We start from the raw sequence: 14,382 nt of genomic DNA on the forward strand, positions 1-14,382 counted from the left end.
AAAATAATAATTTTATTGGTTTATCGAAAATGAATTTATCTGGACTTGCGCTCTGTCCAGAAGCTTCCAGAAGTTAAATTTAAAAAAAATATATTGGTTTATCAAAAACAAACTTATCTGTACTTGGGCTCGGTCCAAAAACTTCCAGAAATTAAATTTAAAAAAATAATAAATTTATTGGTTCATCGAACATGAATTTATTTCGACTTGCGCTCGGTCCGAAAAATTCCAGAAGTTAAATTTAAAAAAAATAAATTCATTGGTTTATCGAAAACAAATTTATCTGGACATGCGCTCGGTCCAGAAACTTCCAGAAGTTAAATTTTAAAAAATAATAAATTCATTGTTTTATCGAAAACAAATTTATCTGGACTTGCGCTCGGTCCAGAAACTTCCAGAAGTTAAATTTTAAAAAATATTAAATTTATTGGTTTATCGAAAATGAATTTATCTGGACTTGCGCTCGGTCCAGAAGCTTCCAGAAGTTAAATTAAAAAAAAATATTGGTTTATCGAAAACAAACTTATCTGTACTTGGGCTCGGTCCAAAAACTTCCAGAAATTAAATTTAAAAAAATAATAAATTTATTGGTTCATCGAACATGAATTTATTTCGACTTGCGCTCGGTCCAGAAAATTCCAGAAGTTAAATTTAAAAAAAATAAATTTTTTGGTTTATCGAAAACAAATTTATCTGGACATGCGCTCGGTCCAGAAACTTCCAGAAGTTAAATTTAAAAAAAAATAAATTCATTGTTTTATCGAAAACAAACTTATCTGGACTTGCGCTCGGTCCAGAAACTTCCAGAATTTAAATTTTAAAAAATAATAAATTTATTGGTTTATCGAAAATGAATTTATCTGGACATGCGCTCGGTCCAGAAACTTCCAGAAGTTAAATTTAAAAAATAATAAATTCATTGTTTTATCGAAAACAAATTTATCTGGACTTGCGCTCGGTCCAGAAACTTCCAGAAGTTAAATTTTAAAAAATATTAAATTTATTGGTTTATCGAAAATGAATTTATCTGGACATGCGCTCGGTCCAGAAACTTCCAGAAGTTAATTTTAAAAAAAAATAAATTCACTGTTTTATCGAAAACAAATTTATCTGGACTTGCGCGCGGTCCAGAAACTTCCAGAAGTTAAATTTTAAAAAATATTAAATTTATTGGTTTATCGAAAATGAATTTATCTGGACTTGCGCTCGGTCCAGAAACTTCCAGAATTTAAATTTTAAAAAATAATAAATTTATTGGTTTATCGAAAATGAATTTGTCTGGACTTGCGCTCGGTCCAGAAACTTCCAGAATTTAAATTTTAAAAAATAATAAATTTATTGGTTTATCGAAAATGAATTTATCTGGACATGCGCTCTGTCCAGAAACTTCCAGAAGTTAAATTAAAAAAAAAAATTATTGGTTTATCGAAAATATATTTATCTGTACTTGTGCTCGGTTCAGAAACTTCCAGAAGTTAAATTTTTAAAAATAATAAATTCATTGTTTTATCGAAAACAAATTTATCTGGACTTGCGCTCGGTCCAGAAACTTCCAGAAGTTAAATTTTAAAAAATATTAAATTTATTGGTTTATCGAAAATGAATTTATCTGGACTTGCGCTCGGTCCAGAAACTTCCAGAAGTTAAATTTAAAAAAATAATAAAATCATTGGTTTATCGAAAACAAATTTATCTGTACTTGCGCTCGGTCCAGAAACTTCCAGAAGTTAAATTTTAAAAAATAATAAATTTATTGGTTTATCGAAAATGAATTTATCTGAACTTGCGCTCGGTCCAGAAACTTCCAGAAGTTAAATTTTGAAAAAAAAATAAATTTATTGGTATATCGAAAATGAATTTATCTGTACTTGAGCTCGGTCCAAAAACTTCCAGAAGTTAAATTTTAAAAAATAATAAATTCATTGGTTTATCGAAAATGAATTTATCTGAACTTGCGCTCGGTCCAGAAACTTCCAGAAGTTAAATTTAAAAAAATAATAAATTTATTGGTTTATCGAAAATGAATTTATCTGGACTTGCGCTCGGTCCAGAAACTTCCAGAAGTTAATTTTTTTTAAAAAATAAATTTATTGGTTTATCGAAAATGAATTTATCTGGACTTGCGCTTGGTCCAGAAACTTCCAGAAGTTAAATTAAAAAAAAATTTATTGGTTTATCGAAAATATATTTATCTGTACTTGCGCTCGGTCCAGAAACTTCCAGAAATTAAATTTAAAAAAATAATAAATTTTTTGGTTTATCGAAAATGAATTTATCTGGACTTGCCCTTGGTTCAGAAAGTTCCAGAAGTTAAATTTTAAAAAATAATAATTTTATTGGTTTATAGCAAATGAATTTACCTGGACTTGCGCTCGGTCCAGAAATTTCCAGAAGTTAAATTTAAAAAAAAATTCATTGGTTTATCGAAAACAAATTTATCTGTACTTGCGCTCGGTCCAGAAACTTCCAGAAGTTAACTTTTAGAAAAATAATAAATTCATTGTTTTATCGAAAACAAATTTATCTGGACTTGCGCTCGGTCCAGAAACTTCCAGAAGTTAACTTTTAGAAAAATAATAAATTTATTGGTTTATCGAAAATGAATTTATCTGGACTTGCGCTCGGTCCAAAAACTTCCAGAAGTTAAATTTTTAAAAAAAATAAATTTATTGGTTTATCGAAAAAGATTTTATCTGGACTTGCGCTCGGTCCAGAAACTTCCAGAAATTAAACTTAAAAAAAAAACAAATTCATTGGTTTATCGAAAACAAATTTATCTGTACTTGCGCTCGGTCCAGAAACTTCCAGAAGTTAAATTCAAAAAAATAATAAATTTATTGGTTTATCGAAAATGAATTTATCTCGATTTGCGTTCGCTCCAGAAACTTCCAGAAGTTAAATTTAAAAAAAAATTATTGGTTTATCGAAAATATATTTATCTGTACTTGCGCTCGGTCCAGAAACTTCCAGAAGTTAAATTTTAAAAAATAATAAATTTATTGGTTTATCGAAAATGAATTTATCTGGACTTGCGCTCGGTTCAGAAACTTCCAGAAGTTAAAATTTAAAAAATAATAAATTTATTGGTTTATCGCAAATGAATTTATCTGGACTTGCGCTCGGTCCAGAAACTTCCAGAAGTTAAATTGAAAAAAAATTCATTGGTTTATCGAAAGCAAATTTATCTGTACTTGCGCTCGGTCCAGAAACTTCCAGAAGTTAAATTTTTAAAAATGATAAATTCATTGTTTTATCGAAAACAAATTTATCTGGACTTGCGCTCGGTCCAGAAACTTCCAGAAGTTAAATTTTAGAAAAATAATAAAATTATTGGTTTATCGAAAATGAATTTATCTGGACTTGCGCTCGGTCCAAAAACTTCCAGAAGTTATACTTAAAAAAAATAAATTCATTGGTTTATCGAGAACAAATTTATCTGTACTTGCGCTCGGTCCAGAAACTTCCAGAAGTTAAATTCAAAAAAATAATAAATTTATTGGTTTATCGAAAAAGAATTTATCTCGACTTGCGCTCGGTCCAGAAAATTCCAGAAATTAAATTTTAAAAAATAATAAATTTATTGGTTTATCGAAAACAAATTTATCTGGACTTGCGCTCGGTCCAGAAACTTCCAGAAGTTGAATTTAAAAAAAAATTTATTGGTTTATCGAAAATGAATTTATCTGGACTTGCGCTCGGTCCAAAAACTTCCAGAAGTTAAATTTTTAAAAAATAAAAATTTATTGGTTTACCGAAAATGATTTTATTTGGACTTGCGCTCGGTCCAGAAACTTCCAGAAGTTAAACTTAAAAAAAATAAATTCATTGGTTTATCGAAAACAAATTTATCTGTACTTGCGCTCGGTCCAGAAACTTCCAGAAGTTAAATTAAAAAAAATGATAAATTTATTGGTTTATCGAAAATGATTTTATCTCGACTTGCGCTCGGTCCAGAAAGTTCCAGAAATTAAATTTTAAAAAATAATAAATTTATTGGTTTACCGAAAATGATTTTATCTGGACTTGCGCTCGGTCCAGAAACTTCCAGAAGTTAAACTTAAAAAAAATAAATTCATTGGTTTATCGAAAACAAATTTATCTGTACTTGCGCTCGGTCCAGAAACTTCCAGAAGTTAAATTCAAAAAAATGATAAATTTATTGGTTTATCGAAAATGATTTTATCTCGACTTGCGCTCGGTCCAGAAACTTCCAGAAGTTAAATTTAAAAAAAATAAATTCATTGGTTTATCGAAAACAAATTTATCTGTACTTGCGCTCGGTCCAGAAACTTCCAGAAGTTAAATTTAAAAAAAAATTTCTTGGTCTATCGAAAACAAATTTATCTGGACTTGCGCTCGGTTCAGAAACTTCTAGAAGTTAAATTTTAAAAAAAATTTATTAGTTTATCGAAAAATGATATCAGTCAGTTTTCATATATGGAAAAAGGCTTATCATTAAAGTTTCATACAAATTTCTGTACGTATGGAATTCTATGTAATTGTATGGCTAGAAGTTTTTAATAAATGGAATATATATGATAAAAAAAGTTTTGGTCAACCCGGAAATATTTTGCGGTTCAAAATAGTTTGACCTAGTTCTTTTTTTTTGTGGGGCCTTTAGTGAATAATACCCATGTCTTTTGTTGTCAACCCTTTTTACCGTAGTTTTGGCCTTTTAAATATGGAGGAAAACGAATAAATGTGGTAGATGGGGAAGAAATACAATACGTGGGATGGCTATTTCTTGAAAAAACGATAGTGCGCGAGCATTCTGCGTAATACAAGGATCTTAGTCTTTCTGATTTTAGCACGTTTCTTCTACTTTTGCGTGTAACGATGTTCAAATTCATGTGTGGGGGAATGCAAAATTGGTCTTGAATCATGTTTTTGACACAAAATAAGGTTTCACATAATCCGCCTTTTTCCGCTCAAATTTGTCCATTTTCATCTAAGTAGGCCACTTATTCTAAAATTGTCGTTCTTTAAATCAATTTTTCTGCTTTTCGACAAAAGGTGCGAATTTATAAGTCTCAAACGAAATCCGTCCCCGATGTCCTGAAAATAATAAGGCAGTCACATAATCTCCAAAATGAAAAAAGCAGTCGCATGAGTTCCGAAAATTCATCACTTGGTCAAATACTAGGATGCAAATTTCAACATACTGTTTGCAGTCGGCGGTGGGCAATTGTTGGGCGCGTCCTTGCTTTAAGTTCTTGTATTAAGCGCAGTTATTGTATTAAGCGCTACCTTCTATTGGAAAGCTCGCTACACGTTAACACAACTGCAGCGGTCACTACTTAATGTTTACCCTGTTTGCTTTTATCCAGTTTGAAAATTTTAGAATACTTAATAGCTCAAAGTTCGAAGACACAATTGTGAGCCCATACAGACTCAATTAAGTTACCAATCGAAGATAGAGTTAAATAGTTTTCGAACTGGTCGGACTGTTTCTTTTGGATCCCATGCACGTTGAACTTTATTGGAAATCACCAGTAAAGAAACTCAAACAATTGCGAAAAAAAATTCAACTCGTCAAGCCATTCAATAATTTCAGTGTTAGGTGATCTTCATCTTTACAATCATTTTGTGCCATTTGCCAGGTACAGCGATGATTTATTTTTAATCATCCGAATAAATGAAAAAAAACTTGAAAAACAAAACGCGTCTCAACTTGGGTTGAGTTTATACAAAAATCATGAAGACAAAAATTGTTTATAATTTTAGCAAAATTCAAGGGGGCAATTGAAGTTTGTCTTGCTTATTCAATTGAAACTCACGTCAGAACTGTCGAATCAATTGCATACAAAATAATTGGAACCTGATCTAAACTACATTTTATGATTGGATAAATTAGATATTTTACCAATGTAAAGTATTTAATATTAACCAATCATGATCCATCTAACTAACAATCCACTTATTTGTAAGTGCTGAAATTACTTGTAATTTCAGCACCAGAGAGATTTGAATTTAACTTAGAAATTAGTTGAACTCTCCCGAGTACTTCAGCAGCCGCAATAAACCAGTATACCCTAGATCTATTGAGCCTAGCAGAGACTAGTTAAACAACCTGAGACTAGATAGTATAAGAGTAAGATTAGGATCGGTATTAGACTAAGAAGTTGCACGAATCTATCCGGCCGAAAATAAGATAGCGTGACGAGCAGACGGTGTACCCTATCCGAAATTACTCTATGAGTTATACCCATCGGTCCTAACTCATCTGGTGCATAACTCACAGGTAACATTACAATCAACCGTTAAACCTTCGGTTGCCCCAAAATATTCACACATGGATTACCAAACATACAGACCCATGACAATACCGCCAAAAACACGCAAAACGTTCACTAGAAACAACTTTGCAGACCATAATTATAATTACACACATCCACCAAAAACAAATTATCAACCACGAAAAAATTTTAGTAATTATACAAGATCTCGAAACTGGGATAACCCAATGGCACCACCTAATTCAGTAAATTTCCAAACAAATTTACATCCTCCACAGGATCGTAGTGAAAACTATCCATTTTTTCAACAAAATAAAAATAAAAAACAAACATCTTATCAAATGGATTACTTATCCTCAGATGATGATTTCTTACAACCAGATATATTTACACCCTATAATCAAGAATATCGTGGACAAGGAATACAGAAACCACATACATATAATAGAATTTTTTCTCCACAACCAATAGATACACAAAACCAACAACCAATTCAACAACAAAACCCAATTAATACACAATCTTTTCAACCAATTCAGCAACAAAACCCAATGATTGCAAACTCGTACCAACCAGCACAAATGCAAAATGAAATACCACTCCCATATTATCTTCAACAACACGAAATAACAAGAAATCAACTTTCAAATTTTTCTCAAATGCCAAATGCAGCAGAATCATTACAAATGACGATGAATCCATACCTTATGGGTGGATCATCAATAACATCAAATAAACCTTTAATGGTATTCACAGGAACAGACCCTGAATATTCTGTAGAAGACTATTTAAATGCAGTCACAGCAAATTTGATTTTAAATATAGGACCTGAACCAATTAATACGCCACTACATTAAAACTGGATAATTTATTCTTTTGAAGACTATTATAAAGTCTAAGAAAGAAATAATAAAACACAAAAAAGTCGAAAGACAAACCCATACCACAAACAATTTGATTTTTGAAAAAAGGACAAAACCAACAAAACATAAGAAAAACCACAACAAACCCAACATAAAACGTTGTCACATAACAGGACCTCTCACAAAAACCGCATGCAATCATACTCCCACTCCTGGCCTAACCCACCAGGAAGGACGTCCTGAGCATGCTCTATAGCCGGCCTAACCCACCGCGCTACATCCACGCTTTGTGACCATACTCCTATTTTTAATAAGAGCTACTCAAGGGTGAGTAACTCTTCAAAATAACTGAACTAAAACAAAAAGCTTTTGTGAAAACAACTAACTAAAATCATAATTAAAAAATATTAAATTAATAAAAGTTTTATAAAATGTAAATTACATTATGCAATACATAGATCAGAATACAACACCAAGGACGAACATCCAAAGACAAAACGACCCTACTACACTTGAGAAAGAATGGCCAACTACAATCAATATGCCGCCCACAATCACAACTCAAAGGATTTAGAGTACGACTTGACTTCGCAGAAAAGGACTTCATTGAACTATACCAATGACCACCTCGATGTTCAAGTATACGTACAGATCCGAGTAACCAGGCATCCCCTCCACGCACAATCTCCACGCCATTCCCAGACAAGGTCAAACACAAAGAAGTTCTCACCAATGAAACAGAAAAACCTGACATAGCCAACCATTCTGAAATCAGATTTGAGTTTGTTGCGAAAACCCAGTCGTTGTCTTGAGAAGACACAACGATTGAATCTGGGACTTCTCTAATAAGAAAACCCAGAAGAAATAAGATGTTCGCCAAATACCAACGTCCATCATCCATCTTTTGAATTGCAGAAAGACTATTCTAAAAAACTCTGTAAAACCCGGATGGGTGGAACCTGATCTAAACTACATTTTATGATTGGATAAATTAGATATTTTACCAATGTAAAGTATTTAATATTAACCAATCATGATCCATCTAACTAACAATCCACTTATTTGTAAGTGCTGAAATTACTTGTAATTTCAGCACCAGAGAGATTTGAATTTAACTTAGAAATTAGTTGAACTCTCCCGAGTACTTCAGCAGCCGCAATAAACCAGTATACCCTAGATCTATTGAGCCTAGCAGAGACTAGTTAAACAACCTGAGACTAGATAGTATAAGAGTAAGATTAGGATCCGTATTAGACTAAGAAGTTGCACGAATCTATCCGGCCGAAAATAAGATAGCGTGACGAGCAGACGGTGTACCCTATCCGAAATTACTCTATGAGTTATACCCATCGGTCCTAACTCATAATGTATTAAACGTGAGCCAGACTTTTTGAAATTAATTACAGGCTTAAATCAAAATACAGGTTTATCAGCAATTGATTAGGTAGTTCTGGCAAATATTTTGATTGATTAACAACATCCTAAAATGATCGATTTTGGGGTGATATTTTAGAGCGGTTTCAATCATTCTTTTTCTATAACTTTACATAAGATCTCAATAGATTGATTGTACTAAGCTATTTGGTCCTTTAAGATCAGAATAGCCACCCATTGGCTCATGCTTTCAATTTCAATTTTTTCGCACTCTATGTTTTTCTATCAGCGACTATTTTTGCACCAGCAGTTTTTTTGCATTCTGCACAGTTCTGGGAGGAGGTTGTTAACTGGTGCGATTCAACCGAAATCAAAACTCTGGAATTAAACAACTTTTCGTCAAATTTATGAAGAGGCCGACCATTGCTGTAAATATTTATCATTCTTTTTAATAAATTTTTTTTTCGACCAATATTTTTTTCTTTAAAACTCGCAAATTTATGAAGAGGCCGACCATTGCTGTAAATATTTATCATTCTTTTTAATAAATTTTTTTTTCGACCAATATTTTTTTCTTTAAAACTCGCAAATTTAAGTTTTTTTTTGAAAACTAGTTAATTTTTTTTGTTTCTTTGCGTTCATTACCCTCTTCCAACTGTCAGTTGAATATATTTAAACTCACTCTCAGAGTAATGTTAAGTTATGGAAGGAAAACTTTTGTTTTAGAGTAAAAATATCAACTAAAGTTTTTTCCATGTTCGTAGTTAAAATAAAGAAGGAATTTGCTCTAGGTTAGGAGAACTCTCGAGAAACTTATAGAATTTTACCAAATTTTTCATAACTTTTAGCATGCTTCGTTCAGGGCTCTTATTTCAAAACTTTTTTCTGTTCAGGTTTCTATTTTTTTTCTTAAGGCAAATTAAAGCGAAAGTATTTACTTTGTTGTTAATTTTCATTACTAAGTTATGAGCAGAAAAAAGCAAAATTCAAAAATTTTGAAAGTTTCAAATGCCTCCGATCGTTTTTAATTGCACATTTCGAAGCTCTGACAAGGAAGGTTTTGTTATTTGTCATCGCATTCATGGCAAATCGCTCAACCAAATCTGCTGACTTTTTGTTTGGCAATATGTCAGTAAGGAGTGATGTAACTGCTGTGTTCAATTACAATTGATGTTTTCCGTTTTATGCGAAACTTGACTTTGCTGTTTTAAGAATCAGTGACTTGCCGATGATTTAATTCAGAAGCAGATTTAGGGAACGGGTCGGGGGATTTTCCCTCAGGAATTTGATCCTCTCACCAACTAAAAGATGCCCTCTTCGGTATTAATATAAAATATCAATTTTTGGCCAATCAACCCTAAAATTTTTCTGAAGGCGCCTTTGGCGCTAATATATACTAGTTTTAAAAAGGAGAGCGCACCAAAAAACGCGCTCTTTCGGTCAAATTCCCAAAAACGCCATTTTTGACCTGTTTCTTTTTTCAATAATTAGCTTGGGGCCGCGGCGCACAATTTTTTGTCAAGTTAGGGTGTTTAAAGTGTTCTGATAGAGCTCGGAAAATCAAATTTCTTGACTTAAAAAAAGTCGACCCTGCTCCAGCTGGAAGAAATTTTTTGATATAAACATAATCTTTCACATTCTTTGTGATGGCATGGTGAGACTTAAAGGGTGGGAAAAATCTGGATGGCGCTATCAGAAACTAATCCTATATGGGACGTTTTTTGGGAATGAGCCGTTGATGACATGTGATAAAGGATAACTCGAGTTATTTTTTTTAGAGTCATGAATGTAGTGAAAATTCTTAAATAGGTCTTGGTGATATTTTTTTTGTTTTTTTTTTCAGAAAAAAAATCTTAAGATTTGCTAACGCTAATTTTTTTTTCGCGATTTGGTTTTTCATTTCTTTTTAACAAGGGTACCATTCGGTTGCGCTCGAGTTGCGCTCTTTGTCAATTCGATTTCCTTTTAACAAAGGATGTGGCGTTCAGTTCGTTTCCTTTGTTAAAAAAAGGCAAAACCTACTATCGAACAGCAAAAGTGTCAAGGTCACGAAAAACGTGATTGACTTCTAGCTTCGAAAGGGGATTTTAGTTTCCCAGCGGAATAAAGCTTTTACCTACTGATCCAATTTCCAAATATTCTAGTTTTATCAAAAAGGAGTCAAAAATAATTTTTTCGAAAGATTCAAAGAGTTCTAAGCTCATATTTTTTCCTCATTCTGAAAAAAAAACTTTTTTCCCTTTCGCTCATGACTTTTTTTTCAACTGTCTACTGGCTATATTTCCAAATATATGCGATTTAAATGTTGAATTACAATAAGTTTTTGAACAGAACAGACGCTAAAGGCAAATCCGTATCAGATGTTTCCATAAGAGCGCCTGACGGGAAGCTAACGAGACGACAATAGCCAGGTTAGCGCACATAAAGGAAGCGCCGACAGGGTTAGGCAGTAAGAGAAAGAACTTCAATGGGTGGCTGAGAAACTGAAAGTTTCAGCAAAACAAAAAATATATGGATCAGTTGCTGATATCAAGGCTGTTTATTTGGCGCTTTAATACACTGACATTCAAATTTTGCCAGAGGCATCCTTGTAATCGATTTTTCAAAAAAAAATGAAAATTTTGTCGACCTTTTTTTAGGTGGTCGACTAATTTGATTTTTCGGGCTCTTTAAAAAACGGGCAAAAAATGATGCTCTGAGCCTTTTTAAAAAAAAATGACCAAAAAAATGGCTTTTTTTGGCGCGCGCTTCCCTCTCCCTCCCCCCTCAAACTTAGGCTCCTTCAGAGAACTTTCGAGGTTGGCCAAAAATCGATGCCGTTAAATTATACCAAAGGAAAACGAACCTTTAGAAAAATGTGGCAACCAGATTTCAGGGGCTGGAAGCCATCGCTCCCTTCCTCGGCATGCTATTGTACCGACAAAACACTAAATTTGACGAACAAAAGATTTCGCTGAATGGTTAGTAAGCAGTGGGGTGATTGATCAAATAAAAAAGTGAAAACGTTTAAGAAATGTTAGCAAAAATGGAGACAATTATTTATGTTCAAAACTAAAAAACTTAGTTTTTTTTGTGTACAAAACAAAAAATTATCGAATCTTGCAATTTTTCTGTAAATTTTTCCTGCAATTTTTCAGGGTTTTTTTAAATTTAAACTCCTGTTCGAGGTTCTTCTCTAAGGCAAGAAAGCTGATAGAAAGCTTATATCAAGGTATATGGCGCTGGGAAATCGGGGACAGAGAATATTTGGCCATAAACCTCCAAATAGACGGACTGTTGAGCTAACGTTGGAGAAAATCTGGTCGTTATTAACACCATCTTATGAAAACTAACCGAAAATCAAGAACGAATGTTTTCGCTAACTCAGGAGGAAGCTGAGGAAAAATGAGAACATGGAACTGCATTGGAGAGCCTAATGGGATTTGTATTTTTTGGAGTATGCACTTTTAAAGCTAGGGGAAGAAATATTTTCCTTGATCCAATTTTTTCAATCATAATTCTGGTTGGACAATTTTTTTACTATTTGCAAAGTGATCAATTATTTTTGTTTTATTTTTGCAGGAGGAGTTTGATATGTAGTATTGTTCTATGTTCTGCTCTGCAAACCGGTTTTTGAAGACCCGGGTGCAAATTTATTTGATACTCCCGGTTTTACAAAATAGTCGATCGTAATTTGGTGCACCCTTGAATAGTTGATCGAAATTGATTAGTTATTGTGAAGACAGACTTCAGAAAGCAATATTTCCAATTGATAGCAACTGAAATATTGTAGCAATTTTTAATCTTCTTAACGTTCTGTCCCCCATCCCCCCCTCTCTCTCTTCAAGAAAGGAGGGAGATTGTTAAAAGAAGATTTATTTGGACAAATTGTTGACCAATCATATGGCAGCAATAATAGAATTCTCAAAAAAAACTATTGCTAATTTTCTGTTTTTTTGTATAGGGGTGGAAATACTTTTTACTACATACCATAGGGGTAGGTACTACATTGTAATGTCGATCTATTTTTTTATTATGTTGAAAAACGAAGTACCAGCTTTCTGCCGAGCTACGTGAGGTAGTTTTCAATGTGAGGTTAAATTTCCCTTTTTCTTAGCTGTCATTTCAAATGTCGAATCTGGGATAACTTTAATAAATTCCGTAAAAACAGATTTTTCTTCTTTATCTTCATTCCTAAACAGACTTGAAGTCTCTTTGTTAAGCTTCAATGTGGTTGAATCTTGTACTGAAATTGGCGCTTTCAGTTTCCCTTGGTCCGCATGTTTTTCCGGTGTCATGAATCTTTAAAGACCAGAAAGACTGTTTAAACATTCTGAGCTGAAAAAAAAATTAAAATTCTCTGTCTTGTTTTAGTTTTACCATATGGTTGCTTTTAAAAAATTATACATGCTGTAGTCCCTTGAAAGCAAACATAAAAGCACATGTTTTAATAACATATTTGATAATCGTCGGCTGTTCAAATTTTTGCGTTTACTTTTCTGCGTCTATTGATGGCTGCATTTTAATTAAATGTTAATTCGAACTTTGCGATCTGTTCCAAAAAAAGTTTCATTAGTGGAACAAAATCGAAATACAGTTCTTTTTTCCTTATTGCTTAATCAAAATAATCTGGTTTTAAAGTAATACCATTTAGCTCATTTTTTGTTGCCAAAAATAGTTATTTTTATTAAGAAGTGCTTTTGAATTTACCTTTGCTTTCTATTCACGTTACTTGTTGATGACAATGGCTGAAAAGAAAACGTCCAGCAAAATTAGCATATTAGTTGGGTCGCGATACAGATGCAATTTTTTAAACCAGATATTAGATATATCCCCTTTTCTACAATTCTACATTATCTCACAATTCAGACATTTTTACTGTCCGAATTGAGTGTTTTTTAGAACGAATATTAGCTTTCTTTGAGCACAGTCAGTAAAAAATCTCATTTTTTATTTATTTAATGCATTTGAATGCGGAATTTAATGACATATGACCGCGTTTATTTTCATTTGGCGTAAATAAATAATTGAACCTTCAATTTTTTCCAAATTTTTTTGTTTATTTGCTCATATTATTCGGAGCACAAATCGCTCAAATCCCAACAACATATTGCCGTAATCTCCTGTTCCGCTTTGTTGTCAATTTTTATTTATCAACTCAAAATTCGATTGGATTTTATTGGCTTACCATTGAAATCATCATACTTCGTTATTATTTCGCTAACATTTTTTTTCGAATACATGTGCTTTTGGTTACAGTCTGGTGAAAAACGTGTGTCACTGTTATATTAGCATATATTTTTTTTTTGAAAAAACTAATAAAACTTTGTTACATGGAAGCCGATGCAATAAAATTGGGACGGTTATATTGAGATTTTAAAGGGCGATATTTCATTCAGGAAAAGTGAATTTGATTTAGAGTTTGATTTTTTTGACGTAAAATCCGCTTAGTTTGAAAATTTAAATTAAAATTCCGGTGGTTAAAGACTCGAGTTTCTTCTGGTTTCAATATTTTAGTAGGAAGAACCAATTAGCTAAACCAAATTACATTTTTTATCCACTTCAATCTAAGAGCTGGGATTCTGTTTTATAGAGTCTATTGCTGCAAATAACTTAAGCCGGACTTCAGAATTGGTTGGAAAACAGATTAAAGTCTTTTTTTACTACAAAATTTTTTGAAAATTGTTCTATTTGTACCCTGATCACAATTTCGGATAACTTTCTTATCTGCGCAAAAACACATACCACGAAAATATTTTTAAAAAAAGCTGAAATTAAAGACTTCTGAGTTCACTTAGGTTAGCGCACGCTCAGTTGATTAGTCGCATTAGTTTAAATACTTATATTTTTTGTTCGGTTGCTCCGTTTTTGACGTTACCGCTAATTGTTTTCTAGCCGACTTTTTTCTGAAATTTTCAAATCTACTTGTA

At 32.5% G+C, this 14,382-nt stretch overlaps 1 protein-coding gene across 1 annotated transcript in view; it reads left to right on the forward strand.

The window, feature by feature from the left end:
• Positions 1-12,903: 12,903 nt before the first annotated feature.
• The window catches only part of LOC134842024 (cGMP-dependent 3',5'-cyclic phosphodiesterase-like), a 92,691-nt gene continuing 91,212 nt past the window's right edge, over positions 12,904-14,382 (forward strand). The window contains exon 1 of the mRNA XM_063858165.1: positions 12,904-13,724. The gene's annotated coding sequence lies outside the window, so the exon portion shown is untranslated. The remainder of the gene's footprint in view (positions 13,725-14,382) is intronic.

Source organism: Symsagittifera roscoffensis, chromosome 3, assembly GCF_963678635.1.
Source record: "Symsagittifera roscoffensis chromosome 3, txSymRosc1.1, whole genome shotgun sequence".
NCBI classification, from domain to species: Eukaryota; Metazoa; Xenacoelomorpha; order Acoela; family Convolutidae; genus Symsagittifera; species Symsagittifera roscoffensis.